At 41.5% G+C, this 27,761-nt stretch overlaps 1 long non-coding RNA gene across 1 annotated transcript; it reads left to right on the forward strand.

Moving 5' to 3' along the window:
* Positions 1-1,331: 1,331 nt before the first annotated feature.
* On the forward strand, positions 1,332-23,275 carry LOC115653790. Its single transcript, XR_004001007.1, has 3 exons — positions 1,332-1,342; positions 7,472-7,478; positions 23,146-23,275. It is a non-coding gene; the product is annotated as an uncharacterized LOC115653790 (long non-coding RNA).
* The last annotated feature ends 4,486 nt before the right edge of the window (positions 23,276-27,761 follow it).

Consider the following 27,761-nt stretch of genomic DNA (forward strand, 5'->3'; position numbering starts at 1 on the left):
GCAGATGTTAGTTCACCGCAGGAAGCGTTAATGGAAACCCAAGTAACCCCCTTACTCAAATGAGAATAGTGGTTACAATCTAAAGGGCCAACAAAACACAGTTAGACATAGAAGGCCCGTAGTTCTGGGGTAAGAATACTATCGTGGAGTAAGAAAAAGAAGAAAAGTCTAAGGAAGGACTGACTAAGTAATTAATACAAGGAGTATACCGGATCCCACAAGGTCACCTTCCCTCATTCCCCACCCCAATGAATAAGTCCCTCTACAGAAAGGCCAACATAGTAGCTAGGAATGCAGTACTTAATTATCCCATTTGGAAAAGAAGAGAGGGGTGCAGAAAACAAAAGCATAGAGATCCTTTCAAAACCACTGGGTTTCTGCACAAGGGAGGATTAAAAGTATACACATGAGGATGCCTCGACATTATCCAGATCACTCATTGTTTCTTTTCTTCTTACGAACTTGGCTCCTGCTCAAGCAAGGAGCATCTCTGGCTAGCATTCACTTCTTTTCTCCTGCCCCGCAAATGTTTCCAAGGCAGTATGCAGAGTCTTGGGTGCCTGGTATGAGCAGAATCTGTCATTTACTGAGGATAAGCTGAGAGCTCTGGCTGAGCCCTCCATTTCCCTCCATCTGAAGATGGGAAGAGTCAGCAACACTTTTCCCCTCAGTCTTTTACACCATCTCCCTTTGGGGAAAAGATCCTTGGCTTTTTATTGGTTCAGAAGCTCTGACTTTTCCCCAGCTTCCATGAGCTGCTTTTTGGGAAGGTGGGCTTTCATTGCTCTGGTTAGCATGGGTTACCCCTAAAGGACAAACAAAACTCGCTGGTTATAAAAGCCTCCATTACCTTTTAAATCCTAAGACTAACTCATTCATGTGTCTACATTCACTTGCTTTAGCCTTGTAAATAATTCTGTAATTTTTGCTTCCTATTTAATAAATCTTAATATAATTTATTATAGGATTGGTTACAAGCTTTATTCATGGTGTGAGATCTAAGGCACAATCGACCTTTTAAGGCTTGGAGTAACCTGAATATTGCTGTGATTCTTTGTCTTAAGGGGCCATCTGTCACAGAGATACTCTCACATATCAAGATGAACTGGAGTATCCAAGAGGACTGTCTGTGACTCCATGTTAAGGCTGTTAAAATGCCTGAGGAGTTTGCACTTGCTGCAGCTAGTTGGTGAAATCTAAGGCCATGTCTACATCTACAATTTTGCAGCGCTGGTTGTTACAGCTGAGTTAGTACAGCTGTATAGGGCCAGCGCTGCAGAGTGGCCAAACTTACAGCAACCGGCGTTGCAAGTGGTGTTAAATGTGGCCACACTGCAGCGCTGTTGGGAGTGGTGCATTGTGGGCGGCTATCCCACAGAGCACCTCGTCCCATTTCGGCGCTGTGGCTTGTGGGAAGGGGAAGGAAGTGTGATTGTCTTTCCACTTCCTGTTCCTGTTCCAATGCCCCGTGGTGCTTTGGTACACATTCGGAGCAGTGTGGCAGCATTGTGATTGTACAGCGCTTTTTCTGCGTTTTTTTTTAAAAATGGATCCTGAGCAGCTGACGACCTTATTGATGAATGTTGCCCGCACATCGCGCTTGGCAGTGGAGCTATTCCTTCAGCTGCAAAATGAGAGTGAGAGCGACAGTGAGAGTGAGGAGTCAGACGATGATATTGAATCGCCTCACTGTGAAGACAGTAAATTGCTTGTGGCAGTAACAGACGTGCTCAGCTCCGTGGACCGGTGCGTTTGGGCTCGGGAAACCAGCACTCAGTGGTGGGATCAAATCGTCCTGCAATCCTGGGATGATGAGCAGTGGCTGCAGAACTTTCGGATGAGAAAAGCCACTTTCATGGGACTGTGTGCTGAGCTCGCCCCTACCCTGCGGCGCAGGGACACGAGATTTAGAGCTGCCCTGCCTGTGGAGAAGCGGGTGGCTATTGCAATCTGGAAGCTGGCAACTCCAGACTGCTTCAGATCGGTGGCGAGCCAGTTTGGAGTGGGAAAGTCTACCGTTGGAATGGTGCTGATGCCAGTTTGCAGGGCTATTAATCACACCCTGCTAAGAAGAACCGTGACTCTTGGGAACGTGCAGGACATTGTAGATGGCTTTGCAGAAATGGGGTTCCCTAACTGTGGAGGGGCAATAGATGGGACGCATATTCCTATTCTGTCACCACCCCACCTGGCATCAGAGTATGTTAATTGCAAGGGGTATTTCTCCGTGGTTCTGCAAGCGCTTGTGGATCACCGTGGGCATTTCACTGACATTTACTCAGGATGGCCTGGAAAGGTGCACGATGCACGCATATTTCGGAACAGTGCCCTGTTCAGGAGGCTGAGGGCCGGGACTTTTTTCCCAGACCGCAAGATCACAGTAGGGGACGTCGAAATGCCCACTGTGATCCTTGGAGACCCCGCTTACCCCTTAATGCCATGGCTCATGAAACCATATACAGGGAAGCTTGACAGGAGCAAGGACTGGTTCAACTACAGGCTGAGCTGGTGCAGAATGACTGTGGAGTGTGCTTTTGGCCGTTTGAAAGCTCGCTGGCGCTGTCTTTATGGGAAGCTAGATTTGATGGAAAGCAGCATCACCGCTGTTATATCCGCGTGCTGCACCCTCCATAATATTTGTGAAGGGAAGGGTGAAAGATTCAGTGAGGAATGGACCTCCGAGGTTCGACGCCTGGAGGATGAGTTTGCTCAGCCAGAGAGCAGGGCTAATAGGGAGGCCCAGGAAAGGGCTTCAAGGATTAGGGATGCTTTAAGGGAGCAATTTGATGCTGAGAGCCAACAGTAATGTTTGATGCATTTGATGTGCTTTGCTTTACCTTGCTGTGTAATATTTACCACTTCCAGCAACAATAAAACGTAGTGAAAGAAATAGAAAAAAAAACTTTATTCAATATACAATACATAACAGGCAAGGGGGTAGGGGTGGTGGACTGTACATTTACAGGTTTTAATATGTCCTATTTTGATCAATATTCACTGTCTGCTGCACTTCAGCATTACTATGCTGCAGAATAATGGGGGTGGAGTGAACAGGGTAAGAATTATAGTTGTCAGGGCTGGTAGGTGATCTTATAGGGGTTGGGGGCAGCTGGGGATAATATGGAACTGGCTGCTGGAGAAAGTTGTTTTGTGGAAATACTGGGGAACAAGGAAGAGGGCTTTGGGAGGGCTGTGGGTTACCACGGTACATATTTGTCTGCATGGCTACAAGAGACTCGAAAGACTCAGTTTGGTGAGACAGGAGGCTTATCATCTGCTTTGTGGTTTTTTTGGCAGATAATTCCTTTCTCCTGCTTTCTGTTTGCCTCCATTCATGTACACTCTTTCTCCATTCATGTACAGTCTTTCTCCACTCATGTACTCTGCTTCTCCATTCATAGGTCTTCTCTCTCCATTCTGTCTTCCTACTTTCTCTGTTGTAGTGGCTCATTACAGACTTGATCAATTCCTCTTTTGATTTCCTAGGATTCCGTCTCAAGTTCTGCAACCTACGTGAGGCCGGTGATACGGCTGCAGTAGTCAAGATCCCTAGAAAACAGAGAGATAGAACCATGTAATACACAGAGGCATCATTGTTTATTATCACAGTTTGAAGGACTTTTTAGACTTTTGGTAGCATCCTTCTCACATACCTCACATAACACAGGGAGGGCAGGCAAGCTAAGTCATGGCGAGCAATGGGATGAGTGGTTTTGCCCCGATTTCCCCTTGGGAGTGGGAATTGACTGGGGGGGGGGAACGTGGTGCTGGATGCCTGCTCGGAGGGTGGTTGGGGAACACCAGAGCACACCGCGGGGCAGGATGCCTGCTTGGAGGGTGGGTGGGGAACACCAGAGCACACCGCGGGGAAGGATACCTGCTTGGAGGGGGGGTCGGGGAACACCGGAGCACACCGCGGGGCAGGATGCCTGCTTGGAGTGGGGGACGGGGAACACCTGAGCACACCGTGGGGCTGCCTGCGTGCTGGGGGGGGGTGGGAAACACAGGAGCACACCGCGGGGCCGGATGCCTGCTTGGAGGGGAGGTCAGGGAACACCTGAGCATACCGCGGGGAAGGATACCTGCTTGGAGGGGGGGTCGGGGAACACCGGAGCACACCGCAGGGCAGGATGCCTGCTTGGAGTGGGGGACGGGGAACACCTGAGCACACCGTGGGGCTGCCTACGTGCTGGGGGGGGTGGGAAACACAGGAGCACACCGCGGGGCCGGATGCCTGCTTGGAGGGGAGGTCGGGGAACACCTGAGCACACCTCGGGGAAGGATACCTGCTTGGAGGGGGGGTCGGGGAACACCGGAGCACACCGCGGGGCAGGATGCCTGCTTGGAGTGGGGGACGGGGAACACCTGAGCACACCGCGGGGCAGGATGCCTGCTTGGAGGGGGGGTTGGGGAACACCTGAGCACACCGCGGGGAAGGATACCTGCTTGGAGGGGGGGTCGGGGAACACCTGAGCACACCGTGGGGCTGGATGCCTGCTTGGAGTGGGGGTCGGGGAACACCTGAGCACACCGCAGGGAAGGATACCTCTGGGTTTAGATTGATCACCCATCAATTGCAGGCGTGACTTTCAGCCTTGAACCTGGCTTTGATCTTCCTTCTCTTGTTCTGTTGTCCTTTTCTTTTTAGGGTGGATGCTTCTTACTCTGTTTAGGGCTGTTGTCTAGGTCTTCAGCCGTTGGTATTTGAACTTTATCTCATCAGGACAGGCTGGGGCTGGAGGTTGATTCTGTCATTCATACATACCTCATTCACACATCTAAACTAAACTAATAAGATTACAGCAGGGTTTGCAAAAATGAAGATTGGAGGGAGCTTTTACAAAATGGAGTGAGTGTTTTAAAATGGGGTTTGAATTACAATATGGAACAGAAGTTACAGTGTGGGCAAGTGTAGTGAATGGTGAACAGAAGTTACATTAATAAAGTGAGCAATTAAAAACAATTTCATTTATCAGTTCTACAACCTGCTATAAAGTACAGGCCACCCAGCATTTGCACACTTACTCAACAACCAAGATGAAACCAAAGTATTACACCTCCAGAAGAATATATGTTCTGAGTGTTTGTTTCAACCAGTTATTGAAAAACTACAAATATAAAAAGTAAACATGATTTTACAGTTCTTTTTAAAAGGACACCATTTTTTAAAAACCAGTCAACATGACATTAGGGACGTGGAAGACAAACATTGCCTCACTGTGCTAGTGCATGAGAATGTGAAATTGAAAAGATCTGAAAACAAATTATGAACAAATGTGAAGTGGACCACTGTAATTACTCTTAACCTTTGTAAAATTCCCTCAGCTTGAAAAGCAGGTATATATTTACATTCTCACTTAATGACATAATATGTAATTAGTAACATGGTGGAACCATCCACTATTGCGTACCTTATGTAGTCATTTACAGCTGTGCAAAGTGGGTGTAACACTAAGGGCACGTCTTCACTGGCAATATTAAAGCACTGCCGTGGCTGGGAAGAAAGCCTCTCGTGGAGGTGGGTTTTTTAGAGCTCTCCTAGCGCTGGTGCACTGTCTACACTGCAATGTTATAGCACTGAAACTTGCTCTGCTCAGTGGGGAGGGTTTCACACCCCTGAGTGAGAAAGTTTCAGTGTTGTAAAGTGCCATTCTGCACAGGAATGAAAGACTACATAAAGGGAAAGGCAGCAGAGAATGAGAATCCCTTTGATTCCCACTAGAAACTAATACTGGCCTTTCTCATGTGATGTTTTTATTAGCTTCATAAAAGGAAGAAATGTATCTGCAAATTGTCTAGTGAGTGGAGTTGACAAGATCTTTAAAACAGCATATTTATTTCACTAAATCCTTTTCAGGTATGTTCGGTGCTTGTCTTGTTGTACTGTTTGTATCCACAGAAAATGAAATAAAGAAGAGGAAAACTAGGCTGACATCACCTGATGGGAATTTTCTGTATAGCACTTCCAAAAAGTAAAAATAATAAAAATAAAATGTTTGAGAGGAAACAACTATTTCATCTCTGCCTCCTGGTTTGGTTTTGTCCTCTCTCATATAATATGTTTTGAACAGAGTAATCTGGGCAGATGGTTGCGCAGTTTCCCACATCACGAAGGAATGAAAATGCCTGAATGCAAACAAGACAATAAACAGACCCAAAATTGCACATAAATGAAAAAATGCTCTACTTTCCATAATGGAATTACCATTAATCTCTATGGATATAACTTCCATGTTGTCAGTCAGGTGGCAATAGTATACAAATGGAGAATTTGTTGCCATAGGTTCTTAATTCATATTTTAGGAAGCCTGTTTCTTTTCAGAAGGATATTATTAATTTTTTAAGTGTTCCAAAATTCTCTGTTCAAATTTTACATATATTAAACATAAGCTTCTTGTAAACAAAGAAAATCCTGCAGAATGGATGTATGGGAGCATCTCTTACCAGATCATTTTGTTACCATTTTCACAAGAGGTGACACGCCTGATACCATCACATGCTCCTTGTGGGAGAGAGTGAAAACTCTGCCACTGGAGAAATATAGCAGTATATGTGCTCTGAAGCCTCTGACAAGACTCATCAATACAAGACTGCAGCAGGGGAACAGGATACAGCCCAGTGACTTAGATCCCAGGGTATGGAGCCAATCCAATGCATGTTCTCTATCTGTACAAATGATAACATCATCTGCCAATGAAAACTCTTGGTGCACGTGTACATTTCCCCACACGCCAATCTTTCATCAGAATTAATGATTCTACTTAAGAATGGCTTGAGCTGTTGTACCAGCCCTGACTAATTCTAACAGCTATAAACAACAATCATTGATAACTTTGCTTAATTACAACCTATTTTAAAATCACCTATTCAAATAATTTTCCATGAGTTTTAAATATATAGAAACTTTGGGCTAATATCCAGCCCTTTATTAGCTAGAAAGGTCGAGGGGGGATGTGTGGAAGAGACTCAAATACTAATTTCTTTGAAAATACACAGTTCAGGGCAACTATACTTGTATTTCCCTTCTGTGGTTTAGCTAGGGTGCCTACTATCTGCTTCCATGTCCTCTAAGCTGTTGCCTTTCTGGACAGAGACATGCATTTCTCTCCCTTCTGACTGGGGTATTCCCAGGCTAAACAGTTCCCTGCCTTCACTGTGTATTGCTCAGCAAAGATACTCTGCCTAAACAGACCTGCTTGCTTTCTCTTAATTTTCAGAGTCTGATAACAGTGTGATTGTTACAGATTAAAGTTACCACACAGTTCTTTCTAAGCAAGCTGACTTTATCTGCAAGGTAAAAAGCACTAAACATATTAAACATATTAAAAACCATAAAAGAACCTACATGCATTCTAATAAGCTTACCAGGCACCACTCCACCCAAGTGGTTTCTTTTGCGGTTACAAGCTTCAACTCAGAACAAGCACACAATCTTATGAGGCCTCAGTAGCCCAAGCCCTTTCCCCATAAGAAGCGTGGTCCTCCCTGGACCAGGATTCCTGTCCATTTGCTGTATCAGGAAGAAGGCCTTGTGTCAGTTTAAAACATCCACAGTATTTTCTTTGCCTGTTGGTCTCTGGAGAATCCAGTTGGAACTAGTACATGCATATCTCCCCAAAAGGGTGGCTTCAAAGGCTGAAAACAGAGGAGGTTCATAAATGTCCCCCTTCCATGCGAGAGAAGGTGCATGCAAATCCACAGCACATACACAGTTGCATTTTTAATACACTTTACCACAAAGACATGAATCCTAATTCAATAAGGTTTCACTTAATTCAATAAAGTTAAATGAGAACATAAGAATGACCATACTGGGTTAGACCATGGTCTAGCTAGCCCAGCATTCTGTCTTCTGACAGTGGTTAGTGCCAGATACTTCAGAAGGAATGAACAGAACAGGGCAATTAACAAGTGATCCATCCCCTGCCATCCAAGCATTTGGCAGTCACAGATTTAGGGACACCCAGAACATGGGATTGCATTCCTCACCATCTTGACTAATAGCCACTGATGGACCTATGCTCCTTTTTTGAACTCCTGTCAGCACAATTAAACCACCCCCAATAAGTAGCAGTAGCTATGTCAGTAGAAGAACGTCTTCCGCTAACAGCACTGTCCACACCGACATTTTTGTTGGTGAAACTTATGTCGGTCGGGGGGTATCTTGAATACTGCATGCAGATGTGGTTGCCCCAGCCCAAAAAAGATATATTAGAATTGGAAAAGGTTCAGAAAAGAGCAATAAAAATTATTAGGGGTATGGAAGAGCTTCCGCATGAGGAGAGATTAATAAGACTGGGACTTTTCATCTTGGAAAAGAGATGACGAAGGGGAGATATGATAGAGGTCTATAAAATCATGACTGATGTGGAGAAAGTAAATAAGGAAGTGTTATTTACTTCTTCTCATAACACATGAACTACGTGTCACCAAATGAAATTAATAGGCAGCAGGTTTAAAACAAACAAAAGGAAGTATTTTTTCACACAATGCACAATCAACCTGTGGAACTCCTTGCCAGAGGATGTTGTGAAGACCAAGACTATAACAGGGTACAAAAAAGAACTAGATAAGTTCATGAAGGATAGCTCTATCAATGGCTATTAGATGAGAAAGGATGGTGTTCCTACCCTGTTTCCCAGAAGCTGGAAATGGGCAACAGGGATCACTTGATGATTACCTGTTCTGTTCATTCCCTCTGGGCACCTGGCATTGGCCACTGTCAGAAGACAGAATACTGGGCTAGATGGACCTTTGGTCTGACCCAGTATGGCTGTTCTTATGTTCTTAAGTTCTTAATGGAGCACAGCAGACTTTGTAAGAAGATAGGGCACATAGTCTCTGCTGTGATGAGGCAAAGGGAGCCTGGAATGAATGTATATTTGCATAATATTGCCTATTAGTACCTTGCAAATCAATCAGTCAGGGATGCTCAGAAATGTTATCCAGCTGACAGACATGGAAAGCATTTTAGCATCTTATCAAAGTTACTTCTATGTTAATTTTCTGCTCTCTTTCAAAGTTTTCAAGAAAGTATTGTGACAGAAATAGTCCAGTAATTCCACATGCCAGAGAGCATTTCCATTCCAATTTATACTAAATAACTTCCTTTAATTTTTAAATGGCATTAACTCAGGATGAACATCCACAAGACATTCACATCTTGTGATTATTTAGGACAAATTAGTAACAGCACACGATATTTCACACTCAGAAATATATTAGTTTAGTTACACTAACTGAAGTACCCTTAATATATAGCCTCCATAGAACTGCACTCTTTTGGAAAACCCTACTGCACCCCCTCCCATCTCTCCCAAATCCATGGTGTCAATAACCTAGTCCCAGATTTGGACCTTAGCGTCCAAAATGTGGGGGTTAGCATGAAAAACCTCCAAGCTTAGTTACCAGCTTGGACCTGGTACTGCTGCCACCACCCAAAAAATTAGAGTGTTTTGGAGCACTCTGGTCCCCCAAAAAACCTTCCCTGGGGACCCCAAGACCCAAATCCCTTGAGTCTCACAACAAAGGGAAATAAACTTTTCCCTTCCCCCCCCCCCCCAGGTGTTCCTGGAGAGATACACAGAAGCAACCTACATGAATCTAAACAGAGGGATTCCACCCTCCCCGTTCCCAGCCTGGAGAACAGAATTACCGAGAGTCAATCTCTCTTCCCCCCTCACCCAGAGTGAATGCAAAGTCAGGCTAGTACATCTAACATACACCGGTTTTCCCCTGACTTCTTCCTCCCACCAATTCCCTGGTGAGATGCAGACCCAATTCCCTGGAGTTCCTCACTAAAGAAAAACTCCAACAGCTCTTAAAAGAAAGCTTTATATAAAAAAGAAAGAAAAATACATACAAATGGTCTCTCTGTATTAAGGTGACAAATATAGGGTCAATTGCTTAAAAGAAATATGAATAAACAGCCTTATTCAAAAGAATACAATTCAAAGCACTCCAGCAACTATAGACATGTAAATACAAAAAAAACATATAAATCCTATCTGATCTTTTGTACTCACAACTGGGAAACAGAAGATTAGAAAGCAGGAAATAGAAATCACTCCTCATCCGAGAGAGCATACAGGCAGAAAACAAAGAACTCAGACACAAACTTCCCTCCACCCAGAGTTGAAAAAACTCCTGTTTCCTGATTGGTCCTCTGGTCAGGTGCTTCAGGTTACTTTTTCAGGTGAAAGAGACATTAACCCTTAGCTATCTGTTTATGACACATGGGTATCTTAAATACTGTTTATTTTATGTATATGGTTTCCTGTGGTCCTTGTGACCATAGTATCTGAGCACTTTACATACTTAAAGGCAGTGGTGGGCAACCTGGAGCCGCCCTGCCCAGAGCTGTGCTTCACCAGGGCTCCTTGAGTTATACAGGCAAAACTACACAGGATCTTTTCAGGGGGGAAGACAAAGATGCCACATTTATTATGATAACAATTTGATTTAAGACCAATAACTAATATCTTAATCCTTATACACACACATTATACCTAATACCTATTCACACACACACACACATTCTCACACACACACACATCCATTAGATATTCTGCAGCTGCTGCATAGTTACCAGTCCTGAACATAGCTTGAGTTCATGGCTTGATTTTGCAGCTTGTATTCGTAGCTTGTGGTGGCTACCTGGCCAGGAAAGCCGGGCACAAGGATGAGCTGGGTCTCTGTTGGGCATGCACCAATACCCTTTCATGTTGGCAGCAGAATGTTACCCTCCAAAGTGTTCCATTTCACCCATCCTTTTTGTAGGCTTTAGTTTGAATCCGGAGTCTATAGGTCTTGCTGTGTCACGCTGCCTCTGGGTTTGGTGATTGATCACCCGTCAATTGCAGGTGTGACTTTCAGCCTGGGTCCTGGCTTTGATCTTCCTTCTATTGTACCTTTTCTTTTTAGGGTGGACTCTTCTTACTTTGTTAGGGCTCTTGTCTGCATCTTCAGCCAGTGGTGTTCGAAGTCTATTTCATCAGGACAGGCTGGGGCTGGAGGTTGATTCCATCATCCATACATATCTCAGTCACACATCTAAACTAAACTAATAAGAGTACAGCAGGATTTGCAAAAATGAAAGTTGGAGGAAGCTTTTACAAAATGGAGTGAGCGTTTTAAAATGGGGTTTGAATTACAATATGGTAAACAGTGAACAGAAGTTACAATATAGACAAGTGTAGTGGATGGCATACAGTAAACAGAAGTTACAACGTAGACAAATGTAATAAATGGTGAACAGAAGTTACAGTATAGACAAGTGTAGTGGATGGCGAACAGTAAACAGAAGTTACAAGGTAGGCAAGTGTAATAAATGGTGAATAGAAGTTACAATACTGAAACACTGCAAGTCTCAGTGATTTAAGCAGGAATTGGACTGATAGTGAAACTTACAAAGGCAGCTGACTGAACAGCTATGGCTCTGAACAAGCATTTTTATTGTCAATTAGCCAGTTATTGGGGTGACCGGTTTTATGATTGAACGTTGTTTCATTCGTAAAACTTTATTTATGAAGTTACATTAATAAAGTGAACAATTAAAAACAATTTCATTCATCAGTTCTACACTTGTGCACCAAAGAGGTGCTCCAGCCCCGGAGTACTCATGGAGTCAACGTCTACGTCTATGAATCAAAACGAGGGACTTCAACTGGCAAGAGTTAACAAATCACAAACTCTCCTGTTCTTTGAGTTCTAGTTGCAATTTCAGCTTCTTGTGAACAAAAATTCCAAATGAAACTGGTGCTAACCTGTGAAACTTGTCTGTTTTGTATGGAAACTTGAGTGAACTTCGAACCCCTTCTTATAGCAGTATCTCTGTGCCCATGTGTCTTGTGAGACCCTTCCATTCCCTCTTAAACACAACCACTTTCCTCTTCAGACCTTCTAAGACCTTCCATGCTGCTTCTATCCCCACTTATCTTCCTGTCAGCTTCAACTGTTGTGGTGATGGTGAGACAGATTAGACCAAGGGCTTGTCTACACTACCAGCCGGATCGGCGGGGTCAATTTATCGAATCTAGTATAGACGTGATAAATTGACTTCTGAGTGCCCTCCCATCAACTCCAGTACTCCACCAGAACGAAGAGCGTCAGCTGTCAACTTGATGATGATAGGCGATCACTCGTTACCAAGTATGATCATCTTCCATGGGATTTATGGGTCCTCAGGTGGTTAATAAGCCCAATCTTTCAACCACAAGTTCTATTACAATAATTTCCATAAACTACTTTATCCCTTTTCTTGAAGAGGGTGACAATCAAGGAATCCCTCATTTCACTGGGTATCTTCTCCTTTATCCAGATTTTAAGGATAAGCAGGTAAAGCTGCCAAATTAGCTCTAGTCCACCATTTTTGAAGATTTCAGTGGGGATCCCATTTAGACCTGCTGCCTTGTTGTTCCTCATCTGCATGGTGGCATTGTGCACCTCATACAAATTGGGAGGGTTTCTGAGCTCGTTCCTAAATGGTTGTTGAGGGATTTGCTCAAGGACTTCATCTACAACCACAGAATTACAGTTAAGGAGATCTTCAAAATGTTCTTTCCAGTGAGAATTGATGGCTTTGTTGTCCTTCAGAAGTGTGGTTCCGTCCTTAGAGCGAAGAGGATTCAGACCATGACAAACTGGCCCATAAACAGCCTTGATGGCACTAAAGATACCACATGTATTGTGGATATCCGCGAGATGTTGGAGTTCTTGCACTTTCTCAGTCCACCATTTGTTCTTAAGTTCTCTGGTTGTAAGTTGTACTTCCACCCTCACCTTGGCATGGACTTCTCTCTTTATATTACAATTTATGTCATTCTGCCAAGCATAAAATGCCATTCTCTTCTCATTGATGAGTTACTCAATTTCAGCATCATTCTCATCAAACTAGTCCTGATTTTTTCTAATGTGGTAGCCTATGGTTTCCTCAAAGGCATTGATGATTACTGCTTTCAACTGGCTCCAATGTTCCTCAATTTCTTCTGGAAACTCTGAAGGGAGCTTTTCTTCTAAGACTGCTTGGAAGTGGTCACACTTAATAGGGCCCCTCAAATTTTGAATCTTTAGTTTGGGTCTTATCTGCTTCTTTTGCAGCCTCCATTTGGGAGCGATCTTACTTTTTATTATGGACCGAATAAGGCGATGATCAGTCCAACAGTTATCAGCACTTGTCATTGCTCTTGTGAGAAGTACATCACTACGATCTCGGGTACGAACTATGATGTAAGTCGAGGAGATGCATTGACCATGGGCGTTTCCAAGATGTTTTGAACTTTTCCTTTTGTCGGAAAAGGGTGTTCGTAATAATAAGTTCAGGTTCAGCACACTTGATCAGGAACTGAATTCCATTTGAATTACTTTTACCAACTCCTTCTTTCCCAATTGTTCCTTTCCACAGGTCTGAGTCTCATCCAAAGCATGCATTGAAATTCCCTAGAAGGATGATCTTGTCTGTTGCAGGGGTCTCTGATAAAATGGTTTCAAACTAAGAATAAAAATCTTCCTTTACATTCTGATTGGCATCCAGTGTTGGCGCATAGGTACTCACAATAGTTGTCTGTTGATTTTTGCTGAGCCTCACTCGGAGTGTCATAAATCGCTCATTGATACCAACTGGTTCCTCAGAGAGGCACCTTACGATCTTGTTCTTAATAGCAAAGCCCACTCCAAGCAATCAGGGTTCATCTATAGATTTTCCCTTCCAGAAGTAGGTGTATCTTCCTTTCTCCTCCCTCATCTGTCCTTTATAAGCTCTTCTAGTTTCAGACAAAACAGCAATATCGATGTTAAACCGACTCAATTCACAAGCAATAATGGCTGTACGCCACTCTGGTTGGTTGCTGTTTGAGTTGTCCATCAGGGTACGTATGTTCCAAGTTCCAAAGTTGAAAAGTTTCTCACATTTTCAACCGCTAAGATGGTCATCCCGCTGGATGTGGCTATCCAGCCAGGAGAAACAGAGGCAAGACTATTTTTAGAGTACCTTTTCTGACCTTCTCCCCATGTGAGGTGAGCAGAGTGGATCTTAAAAAGGACTGCTCGGTCGTGGGTGCAACTGCCGAGATGCTCGACCCACCTCAATCCTCGAGCAAGATGACTGTATCACACACTCACTGCCTGTGTGTAGGTTTGTGACTAGGAACTTCTGGATTTCACTGTCCTGTTCTCATTACCACTCACTGATCATCACCCGACTTTTGACTTGTGCAAATGTTATTGTCCTGAAAACCGGAAGATGCCTGTGCAGGACATCTTTTAAAGTGGGGAGACTGGTGCACAACAGTCACCACAGCACCCTTGATAGATAGAGGACTTTAACAATGGCATGGACACCATGACTGGAAATCCTCTATTTGCTGCAGCCTTCATCCACCTTCACAGCCGTTGTATAATTATGCAACAGTTTCACCTCCATTGTGCAGTTATTCTCTGTCTGCTCTGCTGTTAGGGACTTCTTGGATTACACTTTGTCTGGAACGTCACCCTTGACTGTTCTGCCATGGGTGACCCTAAGGGAGTACATGACTCCAGGCAGCATCGCTCTCGGGATCATTGAGACACGCAAGCCTCTCCACCACTACAAGGTGGTGATCCATGGAGAGGAGCTGCTGACTTACCGCAGTGAAGACATCGCAGTAAGTAGATCTAAGTACGTTGACTTCAGGTATGCTATTTAAGTAGTTGAAATTGCATATCTTAGATCGAACTAGGGTGACCAGATGTCCCGATTTTATAGGGACAGTCCTGATATTTGGGGCTTTTTCTTATATAGGTGCCTATTACCCCCCACCCCCTGTCCCGATTTTTTACACTTGCTATCTGATCACTCTAGATCTACCCCATGCAGTAGTGTAGACAAGCCCCAAGTCTTGTCCCAGTTCACTGAATCTTGACAAGTTTGGGGAAGTTTTGCCAGCATCATGTTTCAAAATGGAAGTTTTCCCACATTCCTAATTGGAACTTAACCAGAAATGTGTTAGAAGCTGTCCGAGTCCTAGATAAATAGAATTAGAACTTTAAAGGTGATTGTATTTGTTCTACGTATTAGCTAAAGCAAGTATCAATGTCCTAGTTTCTGTTGAGACACTTATGAAATTTTTCTGCTGGGTCTGTCTTTAATGTTCTTTTCTTGCACAGCCTCTATAACAGTTCTTCCCTATACATTTTCTACATACATGGATGCTCAACTAGGTCTTTAATTGTCATAGAGACCTAGATCTTGGTATGAGTAGCTGAGTCAAATATGCTTCGCTAATGTACTCCTGTTTTTCTTCCTTTTCATGTCCTCTTTTTTTTTAAATGATGAATTCCAATTTCATATTATGCCAAAGAGAATGCCTTATTTTGTTTATTTTATATTAGCTATAAATTCATACAGATTGATGGTCCAGCAAAAATATTATTTGTACTTGGAACAAGCTTAGAGGATTTATTTTCCACAGTCACAAAGGCTATCTTCTGATAACTTGGGAATCAGCAGAGAAAGAGACAAAAATAGAGAAATAGAGAGGCACTGATCGCCAGTATAGGAACATATCACTTTATACATTAAAGGAATTCATGATTTTGCTTATTTTTACACTTGCTTTTTGCCTGGCTATTCATAGTTTGATTATGTAATCTTGCTGGTGCAACAAAAGGTATTTGAATCAGCTAATTAATACTCCCTTAGTAGCATACTTTCCACTACAAATAATGCAAAGAAGGGTTTGAAATGTTTGCTCAGAGGATACTGCCAAGTTCATTAGACTCAAAATGTGAGCTACATAGACATTTATACCTAAGATGCAACCGATCTCTGCCGCTGGAGTGGGAAACAGATAAAATGCTTTGATTTTTCAGTACAGCTTACAGACCAACACATGTGGGTGAGTTCTTACTGTAAACACAGATGGCTGTGAGACACAATAGGTCACAGTGAAAAGTCAAGCACTTATGTGCTGGTTTTTTATTTCCCACTGAAGCAAGGATTAGCAAGAGGAGAAATATATGCTTATAGTCCTTAAAATAAGACCTTTTGGACTGGAACATTTTAAAAAATAGATTGAATTTTAGGCCCAGCAAGGCAAATCTTAAGAGTGAAACTATGTCTGATCCTGTATCCCTTACTCACTCCAGTCACAAGAGTTGCAGGATCTGCATCCTGTAAAGCTAGGGTGATCAGATGTCCTGATTTTAAGGGACAGTCCCAGTATTTGGGGCTTTAATCTTATATCGGCACTTATTATGCGCCATCGCCTGTCCCAATTTTTCCACACTTGCTATCTGGTTACTCAATTTAAATCTTGTATTTAAATGAAGAACATTATGATAGAGACAAAAGGCCAGATTAGTGTATGTGCACATCTTGGTGGAAGATTTTATGCCTGTGTGGGCCAGCATAAGATAGGTCATCTATGGCAGAAAATAAGGCAGAGAACTACACTGCAGCAGGACAAATTGACTCTAGAGGGGAAGGATGGTTGGTGGTTAGGATGCTAGCTTGGGGCTTGAGAGATCTTGCTTTGATTCCCTGCTTAGCCTCTGTATTTCAATTCCCTATCTGTAAAATGAGGACCACAGAACTTCCCCACCTCACAGGAGTGTTGTGAGGATAAATATATTAAAGGCTGTGATGTGCTCCGTTAGTATGGTGATGGGGGCTATGTAATACCTAAGAGATATAGAAACTACTTATATGGCAGCTGTAAGGGGACAGCAGAGGCTGAAAAGTGGGAGGTCTTAGCAGCAGTGGGTTCGGCCAGAGAGTAGATGTAGTCATTCTGTTCTGTGCTGTGGTTCCTGCAGCTGGAACTCCTACTGAGCCCTGGTCTATACCACAAACTTAAGTCAGTATAACTATGTTGCTCAAGAATGTGGATTTTCCATACCCCTGAGTGACACAGTTATACTGACCTAATCCTTGGCTTAGACAGTGCTATATCGATGGGAGGGCTTCTCCTGGGAACATAGCTACTGCCTCTCGCGGAGGTGGAGTATCTATGCCAATGGACGCAGCTCTACACTGCTGTATCGTAGGTAGTGTCTTCACTAAGCGCTAGAGCGGTGCAGCTGCACCTCAGCAGTGCTCTACATGTAGACAAGCCCTAAATCCCAGAAGAGATTAAAGCTGCCCCCTCTACCACCCAGGAAAAAAATTGAGACACAGAGATGGAAACAACTGCTACTTTCCAAAGAGGTGACATATCTGTGGATAGCCCACCTAAAAGAAAAGCATTATTTCCCATACACCAAAGCTGTGTTGTTAGATGATGGGAAGTTAAGGAAGCAGGGAGACAGCTCGCAATGCAGCAGCTGCTCAATTGTTTCCTCCCCTTCCCTTTCTGAATTTGGGCACTGACTCAGAGGAGGCATCATTATATAAGGAGCCTTTGGTGACGCAGAACCAGTCAGGCAGCTAACTGCTGTACACAGAGCATGTTGCTATTTGGAACAGCAGGACAGATTCCAGAATGGAAGTAACTAGAGAGCTAGGAAGATCCAGACATCCTGGGAGTTACAGACAACACTATAATGATTCAGCCAAGGAGTCCAGGATTCCGAGGGCACAGAGCAGTTCCCTGAGGACACAAACCCATCTACCATCAAGGGAACAAATCCATCTGCAGACCCCCAGAGCCTTACTCTAGCCCTCCAAGCACTAAGGATGGGTTTTTAGCAGAACAGCCAGTGGCACGAAGACATCTTCCAGGAATTCAGCCCAGAAAAGAACTGACTTTTCTTCATCAGAATTGTATGGTTCTACCATTGTTCCACTATTTTATTTATTGAGACACTTAGATTTAGCAGGCACATTAATGAGGTGTGAAATTCCAAGTGTACTCCTCTAAGGAAATATAATGACATTTAACACTGCTTAAGTGTGGGAATTTTTCTCAAGCTTATAGAAGTCAATAATATAGCCTATGAAAGTTAGGATATAAAGAGCACTGTCTATATATGTGCATCATTTGTAACATTACACAAAGTAAAACTATTTTCCCATTCTAATTTTTTCCCTTACTGTTACTCACACTTTCTTGTCAACTGTTGGAAATGGGCCATCCTGATTATCACTACAAAAGTTTTTTTCTCCTGCTGATAATAGCCCACCTTAATTGATTAGTCTCGGTATAGTTGGTATGGCAACACCCATTTTTTCATGTTCTCTATATAGTAGATGGGATATATATATATATGTATATATATATATATGTGTATATATATATGTGTATATATCTATATCTATATCTATATATAGATATCTTTCTACCGTATTTTCCACTGCATGCATCCAGTGAAGTGGGTTTTAGCCCATGAAAGCTTATGTCCAAATAAATTTGTTAGTCTCTAAGGTGCCACAAGTACTCCTCATTCATTTGTAATGACTGTCTCAGCTAAGGACCTGATGAATTCTTAATTCTGTGTGTGTTTTTTATGACTATGACCCATCATTAATATTTAGTGTGAAATACTGTCCACAATAGTGTGTTGTCCAGGGACTCTAACCTTTGCATTTTAAATATGGGAAATGAGTAAGCTGTGTTTGTTGTCCTGCCCACTACAGGTAGTAACAAAAAAAGAGTACATACACAATGACTTGGCTAGTGCAAGGGCAACCCTGGGAGGTGCTTTGCACTTCTCTTCACTAGTTTTGATTAATTTGGCCCAAAGTTGGAATTTGTTTAAACATAAAGAAAATGTTGAAAATCAACCAGCTGAGAAATTTAAGACAATAAATTAATTTAATATGTTTGTGATCAAAAGGGTACATGTAGCTGGGTTCAGGGGAGAAATTCTCTACTGACACGACCAGCACCAGAGTGACCATGATATGTTTTTATTATATACTACTACTCTGTTGAATAGCAGTGTGTGACAGACCTGCACAAAAATCACAGGATCTACACCATGGTGGCTCATCTGTTCATGGGAGACAAACAGGATCCAGACATCCCAAGGGCAGAACAGGGGTTCTGAACCCCAAGAATAAGTAACTAAATTAACTGATTGTATACACAATTATTATACCATGCTACTCTCCTATGATGAGCTGTTTTTGTAACAATATCCTACCCTGTTGTCTGAAATGTTCCTCCTCTCATTTTTTTGTCCATTGTCTATGGGAACTGTGATGTTACACCCCATATTTTTCATAGAAATATGGGTATGATATGCATCTGGCATAACTAGGATATATTTCATGCAAAATGGCTCATGTAAGGTACCATTGGAAAGGTTATGATTTACTGAATGTGATTATCCAATTTGTATGCATGTATCATTTCTGTATCTAAAGTTAGGAATATTGACTATGTGTGTATATTTGCAAGATACCCGCCAGAAAACCGGCCATCACAGCCTTGATGGGCCGTTCGGAAGAAACAATAAAACTGTGAAGATTACTGATCTCTCTTCTTCCTGAGAGGCTTCCTGAGACATAGCTGTGACACTACCAGGTCAGGTGATAAGATCATTTCATACAAAATAGCACCTTGGACCTGCTGGTACTTTTCCTTTGTAGGGGATGGGGATCAAACAAAGGTTTCCTGCCTTAGGAAGATCCTTTTTAAGGCTGGGGAGGGTGTTAATCTGGACTCTCCTCCACTGCCTACCCAAGAAGAAAGACTGCTGAAAGTACCTGAAGGGACAAAGGAACCAACCTGAAGGGAAAGGTGAGGGTGAGTCCAGACTGAGATGGGGTCCAGTCTGTAAGAAGAAATAACTGGAATCTGAGCTACAGAAACTCTACATCCTGCCCAGAGCTGGCTGTAGCCATTTCGCCACCCCAAGCACAGCGGCACGCCACGGGGGGCGCTCTGCCGCTCGCCGGTCCCGCGGCTCCAGTGGACCTCCCACTGGAGCTGCCTGCCGCCCTCCCAGCAACCGGCAGAGCGCCCCCTGCGGCATGCCACCCCAAGCATGCGCTTGCCATGCTGGGGCCTGGAGCCAGCCCTGATACTGCCTAATTCAACATTTAGGGTGAGAAATTACATTTTGCAACCTGTTTTTTTAGTGAATCAAGCTTAGTTTGTGTGTTTTGTTTTATTTGCTCAGTAATTTGCTTTGTTCTGTTTGCTAGCTCTTATAATAACTTAATCTACCTTTTATAATTAATAAATTTATTATTAAACCCAGTTTGTGCAATTTCTAACTGGGGGGGCAAGAAGTTGTGCATATCTCTCTTTACATTGAGGGAGGGGGGAATTTTTATGAGTTTGTGCTGTGCAGATCTTTCTATATAGTGCAAGACAGTATTATTTTGGATTTATTCTCCAAAAGGGGTGTGCATATGAGTGCTGGGTGAATCCTCTCACACAGATATAGATGACTTCAGTTTGTCTGTAGCTGGGTGCGGCCCTACCTGTGTGTGTGCTGCATGAGGCTGGAGAATCTAATGCAGCCAAACAGGGAGAGGGAATCCAGACTGGTGGAGCAGGAGGGGCTCAGTGAAACCCTCATAAATCAGGTGGCATCCCAGAAAGGGGAGGTCCAACCTGTCACAGTAACATTCCCTCAAACTGAAGTTCTGGAAATCAAAAGGCAGTCTGGCAAAAAGAAAATGGATTAAACATTTGAGTAGGACCTGACTGAATACGTATTAGGGAATCAATACTGAAGGGTGCCTAACACCTGGAGAATGTAGTCTGCCTAATAAGAGCACATCCTGAGTGAAAGGAAATCTTTAATCTATGAATCTCAGAAACAGTACATATGTCCTACTTGGGGGTTCGCACAATGCAACATTGGAGCCAAATATGTCCTATGTTATCCAGCAGTTTCTTTCTACAGGTCACTACAAATTGAGGGCAAACATGATCAGCAGCACAGCAGAGCTCAAGTACAAACAATAATCATGGTTATCTTTTTATTTTGTTTTTTAAATTAAATATTCAAGTCTGCATAAATTAGGTGTTGCAATCAGGACTCTGGCAAGTTACCAGTGCAGGCCTTAGTAATGTAAGGTTTGTGCACACCTATTTCAACATACTCTTCAGATTGACTAGGACTATCACACATCTGAAAGAACAAAACACAAATAAATCAACAATTGGGGCCCTTGCTCTTGATCTGATGCTTTATTTGAAACTAGTATGGATTATGTATATTCTCATCTTCTTATTTCCTTTAATTGCCTTTTTATGTTTTCCTGTTCTTGCTGAAGCTCTATCTACTGTTCCAATATCCAGGGGGAGCAAACATATCTGTGAGACAGGAACCTAGAGAGAAAATTGAACCTCTATCTCCCAAGTATTTGTGATATGAAACTATTTTCTGTACTTCGGGGTAAAGAGCCTCAATCTGTGTGTATGTGGGGCTCAATACTGGAAAGACAAGGCCAGATCCTCAACTGGTGTAATCAATATAGCTGCTTTGAAGACTTACATCAACTGAAGGCCTGGCCCATATGCCTGTATCGACTTGTGTGTGCCATTTCCATTTCATTAAAACAGTGGTTTTTTCTGGTGGAAGAGAAGAAGAATCTAATTTAAACACACAATTGCCTATTTTGCATGCCTATGTGACCATCTGTACATGCAAATATAGGATGTGCAAGCATAATTTATGCAATCACGTCTGAAAATTGTTCCCATCCTGCTTAGATTTAAAACACTGAACATAATTAGGGCCTACACATTAAGTTCCATGGATATCTTGTACTAGACCTATTCCAAGTTCCGATCTCTTTAGGGAAAGATGACATCTTCACTGTTACCATTGCCTCTTCTAATCCTCAGGGAGATGCACAGGGCTTTTTTCATGAGGTTCCCCCCCTCCCCTCCGCCCGGCCTTCTCTGTCTCTTGCTTATCTTTGGTCTCCTATTATCTTTCTGAGTCTCTTACTATTGTTCTTCTCTTATGTTTCTTCTTTTAACAATCTGCACAATCATTTATACTTCCTCATTTTTAGCATTTTCTAAAAATGTTAAATCTGATAAAGGATTTTTGCAACCCAGTTGCCAAAACAGGCCTTTGGGACATCTGGTCAGGAGATCAGCCCACTCAGAGTAGACTCAAAATTGGGCAGCACGGACACTTTAGTGCCTCATACCCAGCTGCACCAAGTGCTCATCAGCCACAGCTAAGGACATGGCCCTTAATGTTTTAAGCCACTTTTGCCACAGATTAGAGCCCTGCCTCTGTGACTGTCTGTTATTTATGTAACGGTCCAAAGGGACTTTTGTAGTGTGCAATGAGTAGATATCCAGTTCTAAATTATGATACAGAAGATTAGGGGAAAGCAAGAACCTATAATTAAATTGAAATGTGCATGCATGTGTGAAAGCACCCACCCTTCCTAGGAGCCTTCACCAACTCTCTCAGCCAGGAAGCCACTGCCAATCCTTCCCCAGACCTTGGTTCTGTGATGCTACCAGGGTGGATAAAAATCAATGATTAAAAAAAAAAATCAGATTTTTTTTATTTAAATTGAATTTTGTTGACAAACTGCTTTTTGAGGGAAAAAACCTATCTAAAGATAGTTTTAATTAATATATATTATAGCTCAAAGATATCTCATCATGGAATAGGGATTACAAATTCTAATTCTATAGTATAGGCAATATATTCATGTCATGTTTAAGAAAAGTTTTGTAAATGAGTTCCAATAGTTCTTGGATTAGGGACCCAATCGTATGGGATTCGAGGGGCTTCTGTATAGATTATTTAGGTTAATCTTTCTATCTACCTAGTAGGACTTAGTGCTCAGTCTAGAAGATACCATCAAAGATGCTTAGTTTTGCAGTTCTCAAACTGTGGATTTGTATCTCCAGAGATAACATGCTTGTTAGCAGCAAAAATGTTTTTAAACAAACAACAAATAACTGGTAAGAAATAAAAGACCTGAACCCTATTGTCCCTCTGAAAATTTGCATACACAGAGTCAATCCCTTACCTCTCTCTCTAAGTTTCAAAAAGTTCAGTGAATAGAAGATTGTTGGGGGGCGGAATAGATCTGGGCAAGGAGAAGAAGTCTGGAGATAAATGTGAGAAGGGAGGGACAGTAGAAACAAAAGTGAAACTGTTTGAGCAGCATATTCCAGAAGTCTTGAGGTCTTTCTGAGTGTGGCCTTCTTGTTTTGAGATCTACACCATTTTCTCACTAGAAGGGAAAACATATAATGGCAACAGGCTGTAAGAGAGACCCAGTTTGGGAATAAGAACCATTCAAGAAATATAAGTTTGCTGATGATGCTTTAAAGAAAGTCACCCCAGTGAATTGGTGGAAGTCACTTAAGCACTTGGATTCAGAGACTGTTGAAGTGATAAACTCACTTTTAACAGCAGTAGCTTTTTCTGCCAGTGGGAAAGGATATTTTCTTCCTTTGGACTAATTCATTCCAATTTGAGAAATTGTTTGGAACCTGAAAAAGCAGGAAAGCTTGTTTTCCTTTCCCAGATTATGAACAAACAGGAAAACAAAGGTGAAGATGACTGAGTTAGCTGCAGAAGCTAATATTTTAAACTTCTCATGTTGACATAGTCAGTTTAATTATTTTTTTTAATATTTAACTATTTTAGTTAAAACAATTTTTTAAAAATTGATTTTAAAAAATTTGAATGTTTAACTAAATTCAAAAATTCATATGCTTCTTTTGTTAAAATATTATATAAGAAAAAAGTCCAGAATATGTAACGTTGTTGGTTTAGTTAAATAAAACAATTTAAATGTCTGAGTGGTGATATTCTCCTCCTAATACAACATGGCAAGAAAATCCTCCAAATATTAATGATTAACCTTTTGAATTGGAGATAGTTCACCTCCCAATGGCTTAATAAATATCTGCTTCACTTACCTTTGGTAAATGAAATAACCAATCATTCATTTTCTGATATAGCTGTAAAACTACTCTGAAAAGTTTTCAAAATAAATTACTTTAAAAATGTGTAGTGTCTACCTTCTAAAAAAGAAACCTACATCTATCTCTGAATTGTAAAAATATGTATTAAGGTTATAACAACCAACAAGAATGCACTTATATGTAGAAATCCATGATTAAATCAAGTCTTCCTGACTAGTCATCCATCCTGGATGCTACCCCATAAGAACAGCCATACTGAGTCAGACCAAAGGTCCATCTAGCTCAGTATCCGATCTTCCAACAGCGGCCAATGCCAGGTGCCCCAGAGGGAATGAACAGAACAAGCAATCATTAAGTAATCCATCCCCCAACACATTACTGTCATGATCTAGATAAATAACTTACAGATGAGAACAAGTCCAACTCCCCTTACTGAGTCAGATCAATCTGTGACAGGATTCAAGTCAATCTCTAACTAATAGAAATTAGGAAGAGACTCCTGTGGAGGACTATCCCACATCTTTCTACTCTAGGGTTTCTTGCTTCTCCCTCTGAAGTGGCTGATGCTGGCCATTGCTGGAGATAGGATATTAGACTGGATGGAAAATGGGTCTGATCCAGTACAGCAATTCCTTTTTATTCCCTCATTTTTACATACGAGACTCAAGGAGATAAAGGACCTGATTCGAAGCCCATTGAAGGTCATGGGAGTACTTCCACTTACTCGAAGGGTTTTGGATCAGGTCTTATGTTACTTGCTCACAACAACATGGAAAGATGACAATGAACTTGTTCATTACCCTTACATCTCCAGTTCAAATAATCTCAATTCATTTCCTTGGCACTGTTAGTTTGTAATGGGTCTTGTGATTATATAAACAGAGCAATTAGCGTATCTAACAAGAAAAATACAAATCAGAGACAGTAACAAGACACTCATATGGCTTCTTGAGCTGTCGCCAACTGAGTCCTCACTTTAACTTTAGACTGAAAATGGTCTTATTCACAGTTCAAAGAAACTATATTAGCTACAACATAAATAAAAGTATTTTGGAAAATAATATATTTTCTCCACAGCCAATTAATTAAGCTTGTGACGATGTGGAACGTAACCATGTAAATAACTTTTACACATTTGGTAAATGTAAAATATCATGACACAAAAAGAAGAGATTAAACAAAAATATGGAAAACAGTTGAAGAAGATTGGTGAAATCATAACAAAAAAATTGGGAAAGCTAAGGGACAAGTGAACAATGACAATTATTATACTAAAATTCTTGTACACTTAATTATTTGGACTTCTGCCACCTGAGAATCATGAAACAGATTACAATAATTAATTAAGCTTCAAAACACTACTCTAGAGTGGGAAAATATCATTATACATAATTTATCGATAAGTGACTTTTTCAAAGTCACAGAGTAACTAAGTCAGTGGTAGAGATGGGAATAAAACACATAGCTCCTGAGTAACTAAGCTGCATACTTTAACCATAAAACTATTTCCTCCTGTTAAAAAATAATCTTGTACACTCTGAAATACTCCTACTTGCAAATCCCCTAACCAACATATATATTTTTAAACTGCTAGCAATATTGGAATGAACAATAAGACATTTATCAAACCACTAAGGGAAACTGGATTGAACACATCCATATTCTCATCTGTGACAGATAACACAGGTAACATTCTTCATCTATGCTATAATTCAAGATCAAAATAAGTAATCTAATAAAGGACATTAAAAACTGTCTTCATTTTATTTAACCGTTTCTGAATATGCTGTGTGAGAACAGAACAGAAAGTGCTATGCTTTGGAAGTGTTGTCTTTTGGGGAGATGTAAGATAAAGGTCCAGACCACTTGTGGCTATTAAAAATCATATACAACTTTTCACAAGGATCAATGTTAACCCTGGCATCCTGTCTAAATTATATTTTGGTTACATACTTCCTACCTATTTTCCCCTACAGTTTCAAATGGATGTTGTATTGTAACTACCTGGACCAAAGGGGCAACAATATAGTTTGTGCAGTGGAAGATCATGAAGAAAACAGAACCACGTGTATGTAAGTTATCACCACTAATACCTCTGTGTACATATAGTACTGGGCAACAGCATAACAAAGGCTTTGTGATATAGACTAAGGAAAAATATATAAATCGAATCCAAACAAAAGCAAAATACACTGTTATTATCAGAACACTGCTGGGCCCTGGGGTTGCATATGACAAATTTCACAGTTAAACTTTGGAAAGCCATTTAACTTCTCCATGCCTCAGCTTTCTCCTTCCTTCCTTCGTTGCACTGCCTTTTAATGAAACTGACGTTATCTGATTAAAATATGACCATATAGATCATTGTTGAAACCACCGTTATATATTTGCAGAAAATATTGTACAAAGGTTCTCAAGTAAGATGTCTATGGAAAGGTTATGAGTTGCTGGTTATGATTATGCTAGCTGTATGTGTGTATCATTTTTGTATTTAAAGTTATAAGTATTGGCTCTGTAACTGGATTTCAAATATTTGCTCCTGGGGTAATGCCCACGAAGTAATCATCCAGATATGCCATGTCATAATTGGCCAGATATGATCATCTTGTTTATATGTTTGTATCACCTTTGTATTATGTGTTTGAAACAAAGGGAGCACAGGCTGCATGGCAAGACTATAAAAGGCAGCTGCATCTTCTCCATTTAGTCTTCAATCTTGCTTCTTACCTCTGGAGGAACCTTGCTACCAACTGAAGATCTGAACAATGGACTGCATGACCCATCCAAGCTGTGGATGTACTCCAGAGACTTGACTTAAGCCAGCAGTTTATTCCATCCCTGCTACAAGTCTGAGGCAAGAACTTTGCCATTACTGTATGTAATTGATTCCTTTAACCAGTTTTAACTCTCATCTTTCTTTCTTTTTATAAATAAACCTTTAGATTTTAGTTAATAAGAATTGGCTGTAGCGTGTATTTGGATAAGATCTGAAACATTCGTTAACCTGGGAGGTAATGTGTCTGATTCTTTGAGATTGGTAGAACCTTTTCTTTTATATGATGAAATAAGATTTACAAAAATTTGCACCATATTTGAATGGATGAGGTTGGATCACTTAAAGGTAACTGTTGTTTGGATTTTTGAGTAACCAGTAAGATAATAAAAAAGATGTTTTATGGTGCATTAGTGAATCTAAGTATTGGAATATCCACCAGCTTTCGGGGGTTTGGCTGCTCCATTCTTTGCAGTGCATCCTAATTGAATGACCATAGCTAGCCCCCACTAGGACCCCGGTCACGGAAACTTATGAGAATATCAGAACAGACTGCAACAAAAGACACACTCAGGGTATATGACGGACTTTCCAGAGTGCTGATAGAATAGGCTGGAGTGTTGCACATATGTGAAAACAGAGAAGGTGCAAACATTTGAGACAGGTGTTTGGGCTAATAAATCTGCTATAAATACCACCATTTGGGCTTTCAACAAAAAAAGAACAAAGTGTGAGACCTGCTGCCATCAGCTTTCATGTATATTACTGTGTCGAGAGTCATCATTCATATCCCTGCCTTGACATCTAAAAGCCAAACAAAATACCAAAAAAAGTTGTTTACATTACAGGACTCAGGACTGAGCCAGTGATCAAAGATGGAGTTGGTTGTTAACTTGCATATGAATAACAATGCTTTGCACTCCTATAGTATTCCACCACAGAATCTTAACATGCTTTGTTACAAACATTAACTAACTTAGTTTTACAACACTTATGTGAACTATGTAAGTATTCTTAATCCAGTGTTACAGAGGAGGAAGTTCAGGTACAGTGTACTTAAACATTTCCCAAGTTTAACAATGTGATTCAGAGATAGAAGTGGAAATATACTATAGGTCACATGATTTCCAGACTTATACCTTAACTACATTACCATCCCTTCACCAGCTGTAACATGACAGTGTGCTGGGGCTCTGTGTCTG

Source organism: Gopherus evgoodei, chromosome 6 (assembly GCF_007399415.2).
Source record: "Gopherus evgoodei ecotype Sinaloan lineage chromosome 6, rGopEvg1_v1.p, whole genome shotgun sequence".
NCBI classification, from domain to species: Eukaryota; Metazoa; Chordata; order Testudines; family Testudinidae; genus Gopherus; species Gopherus evgoodei.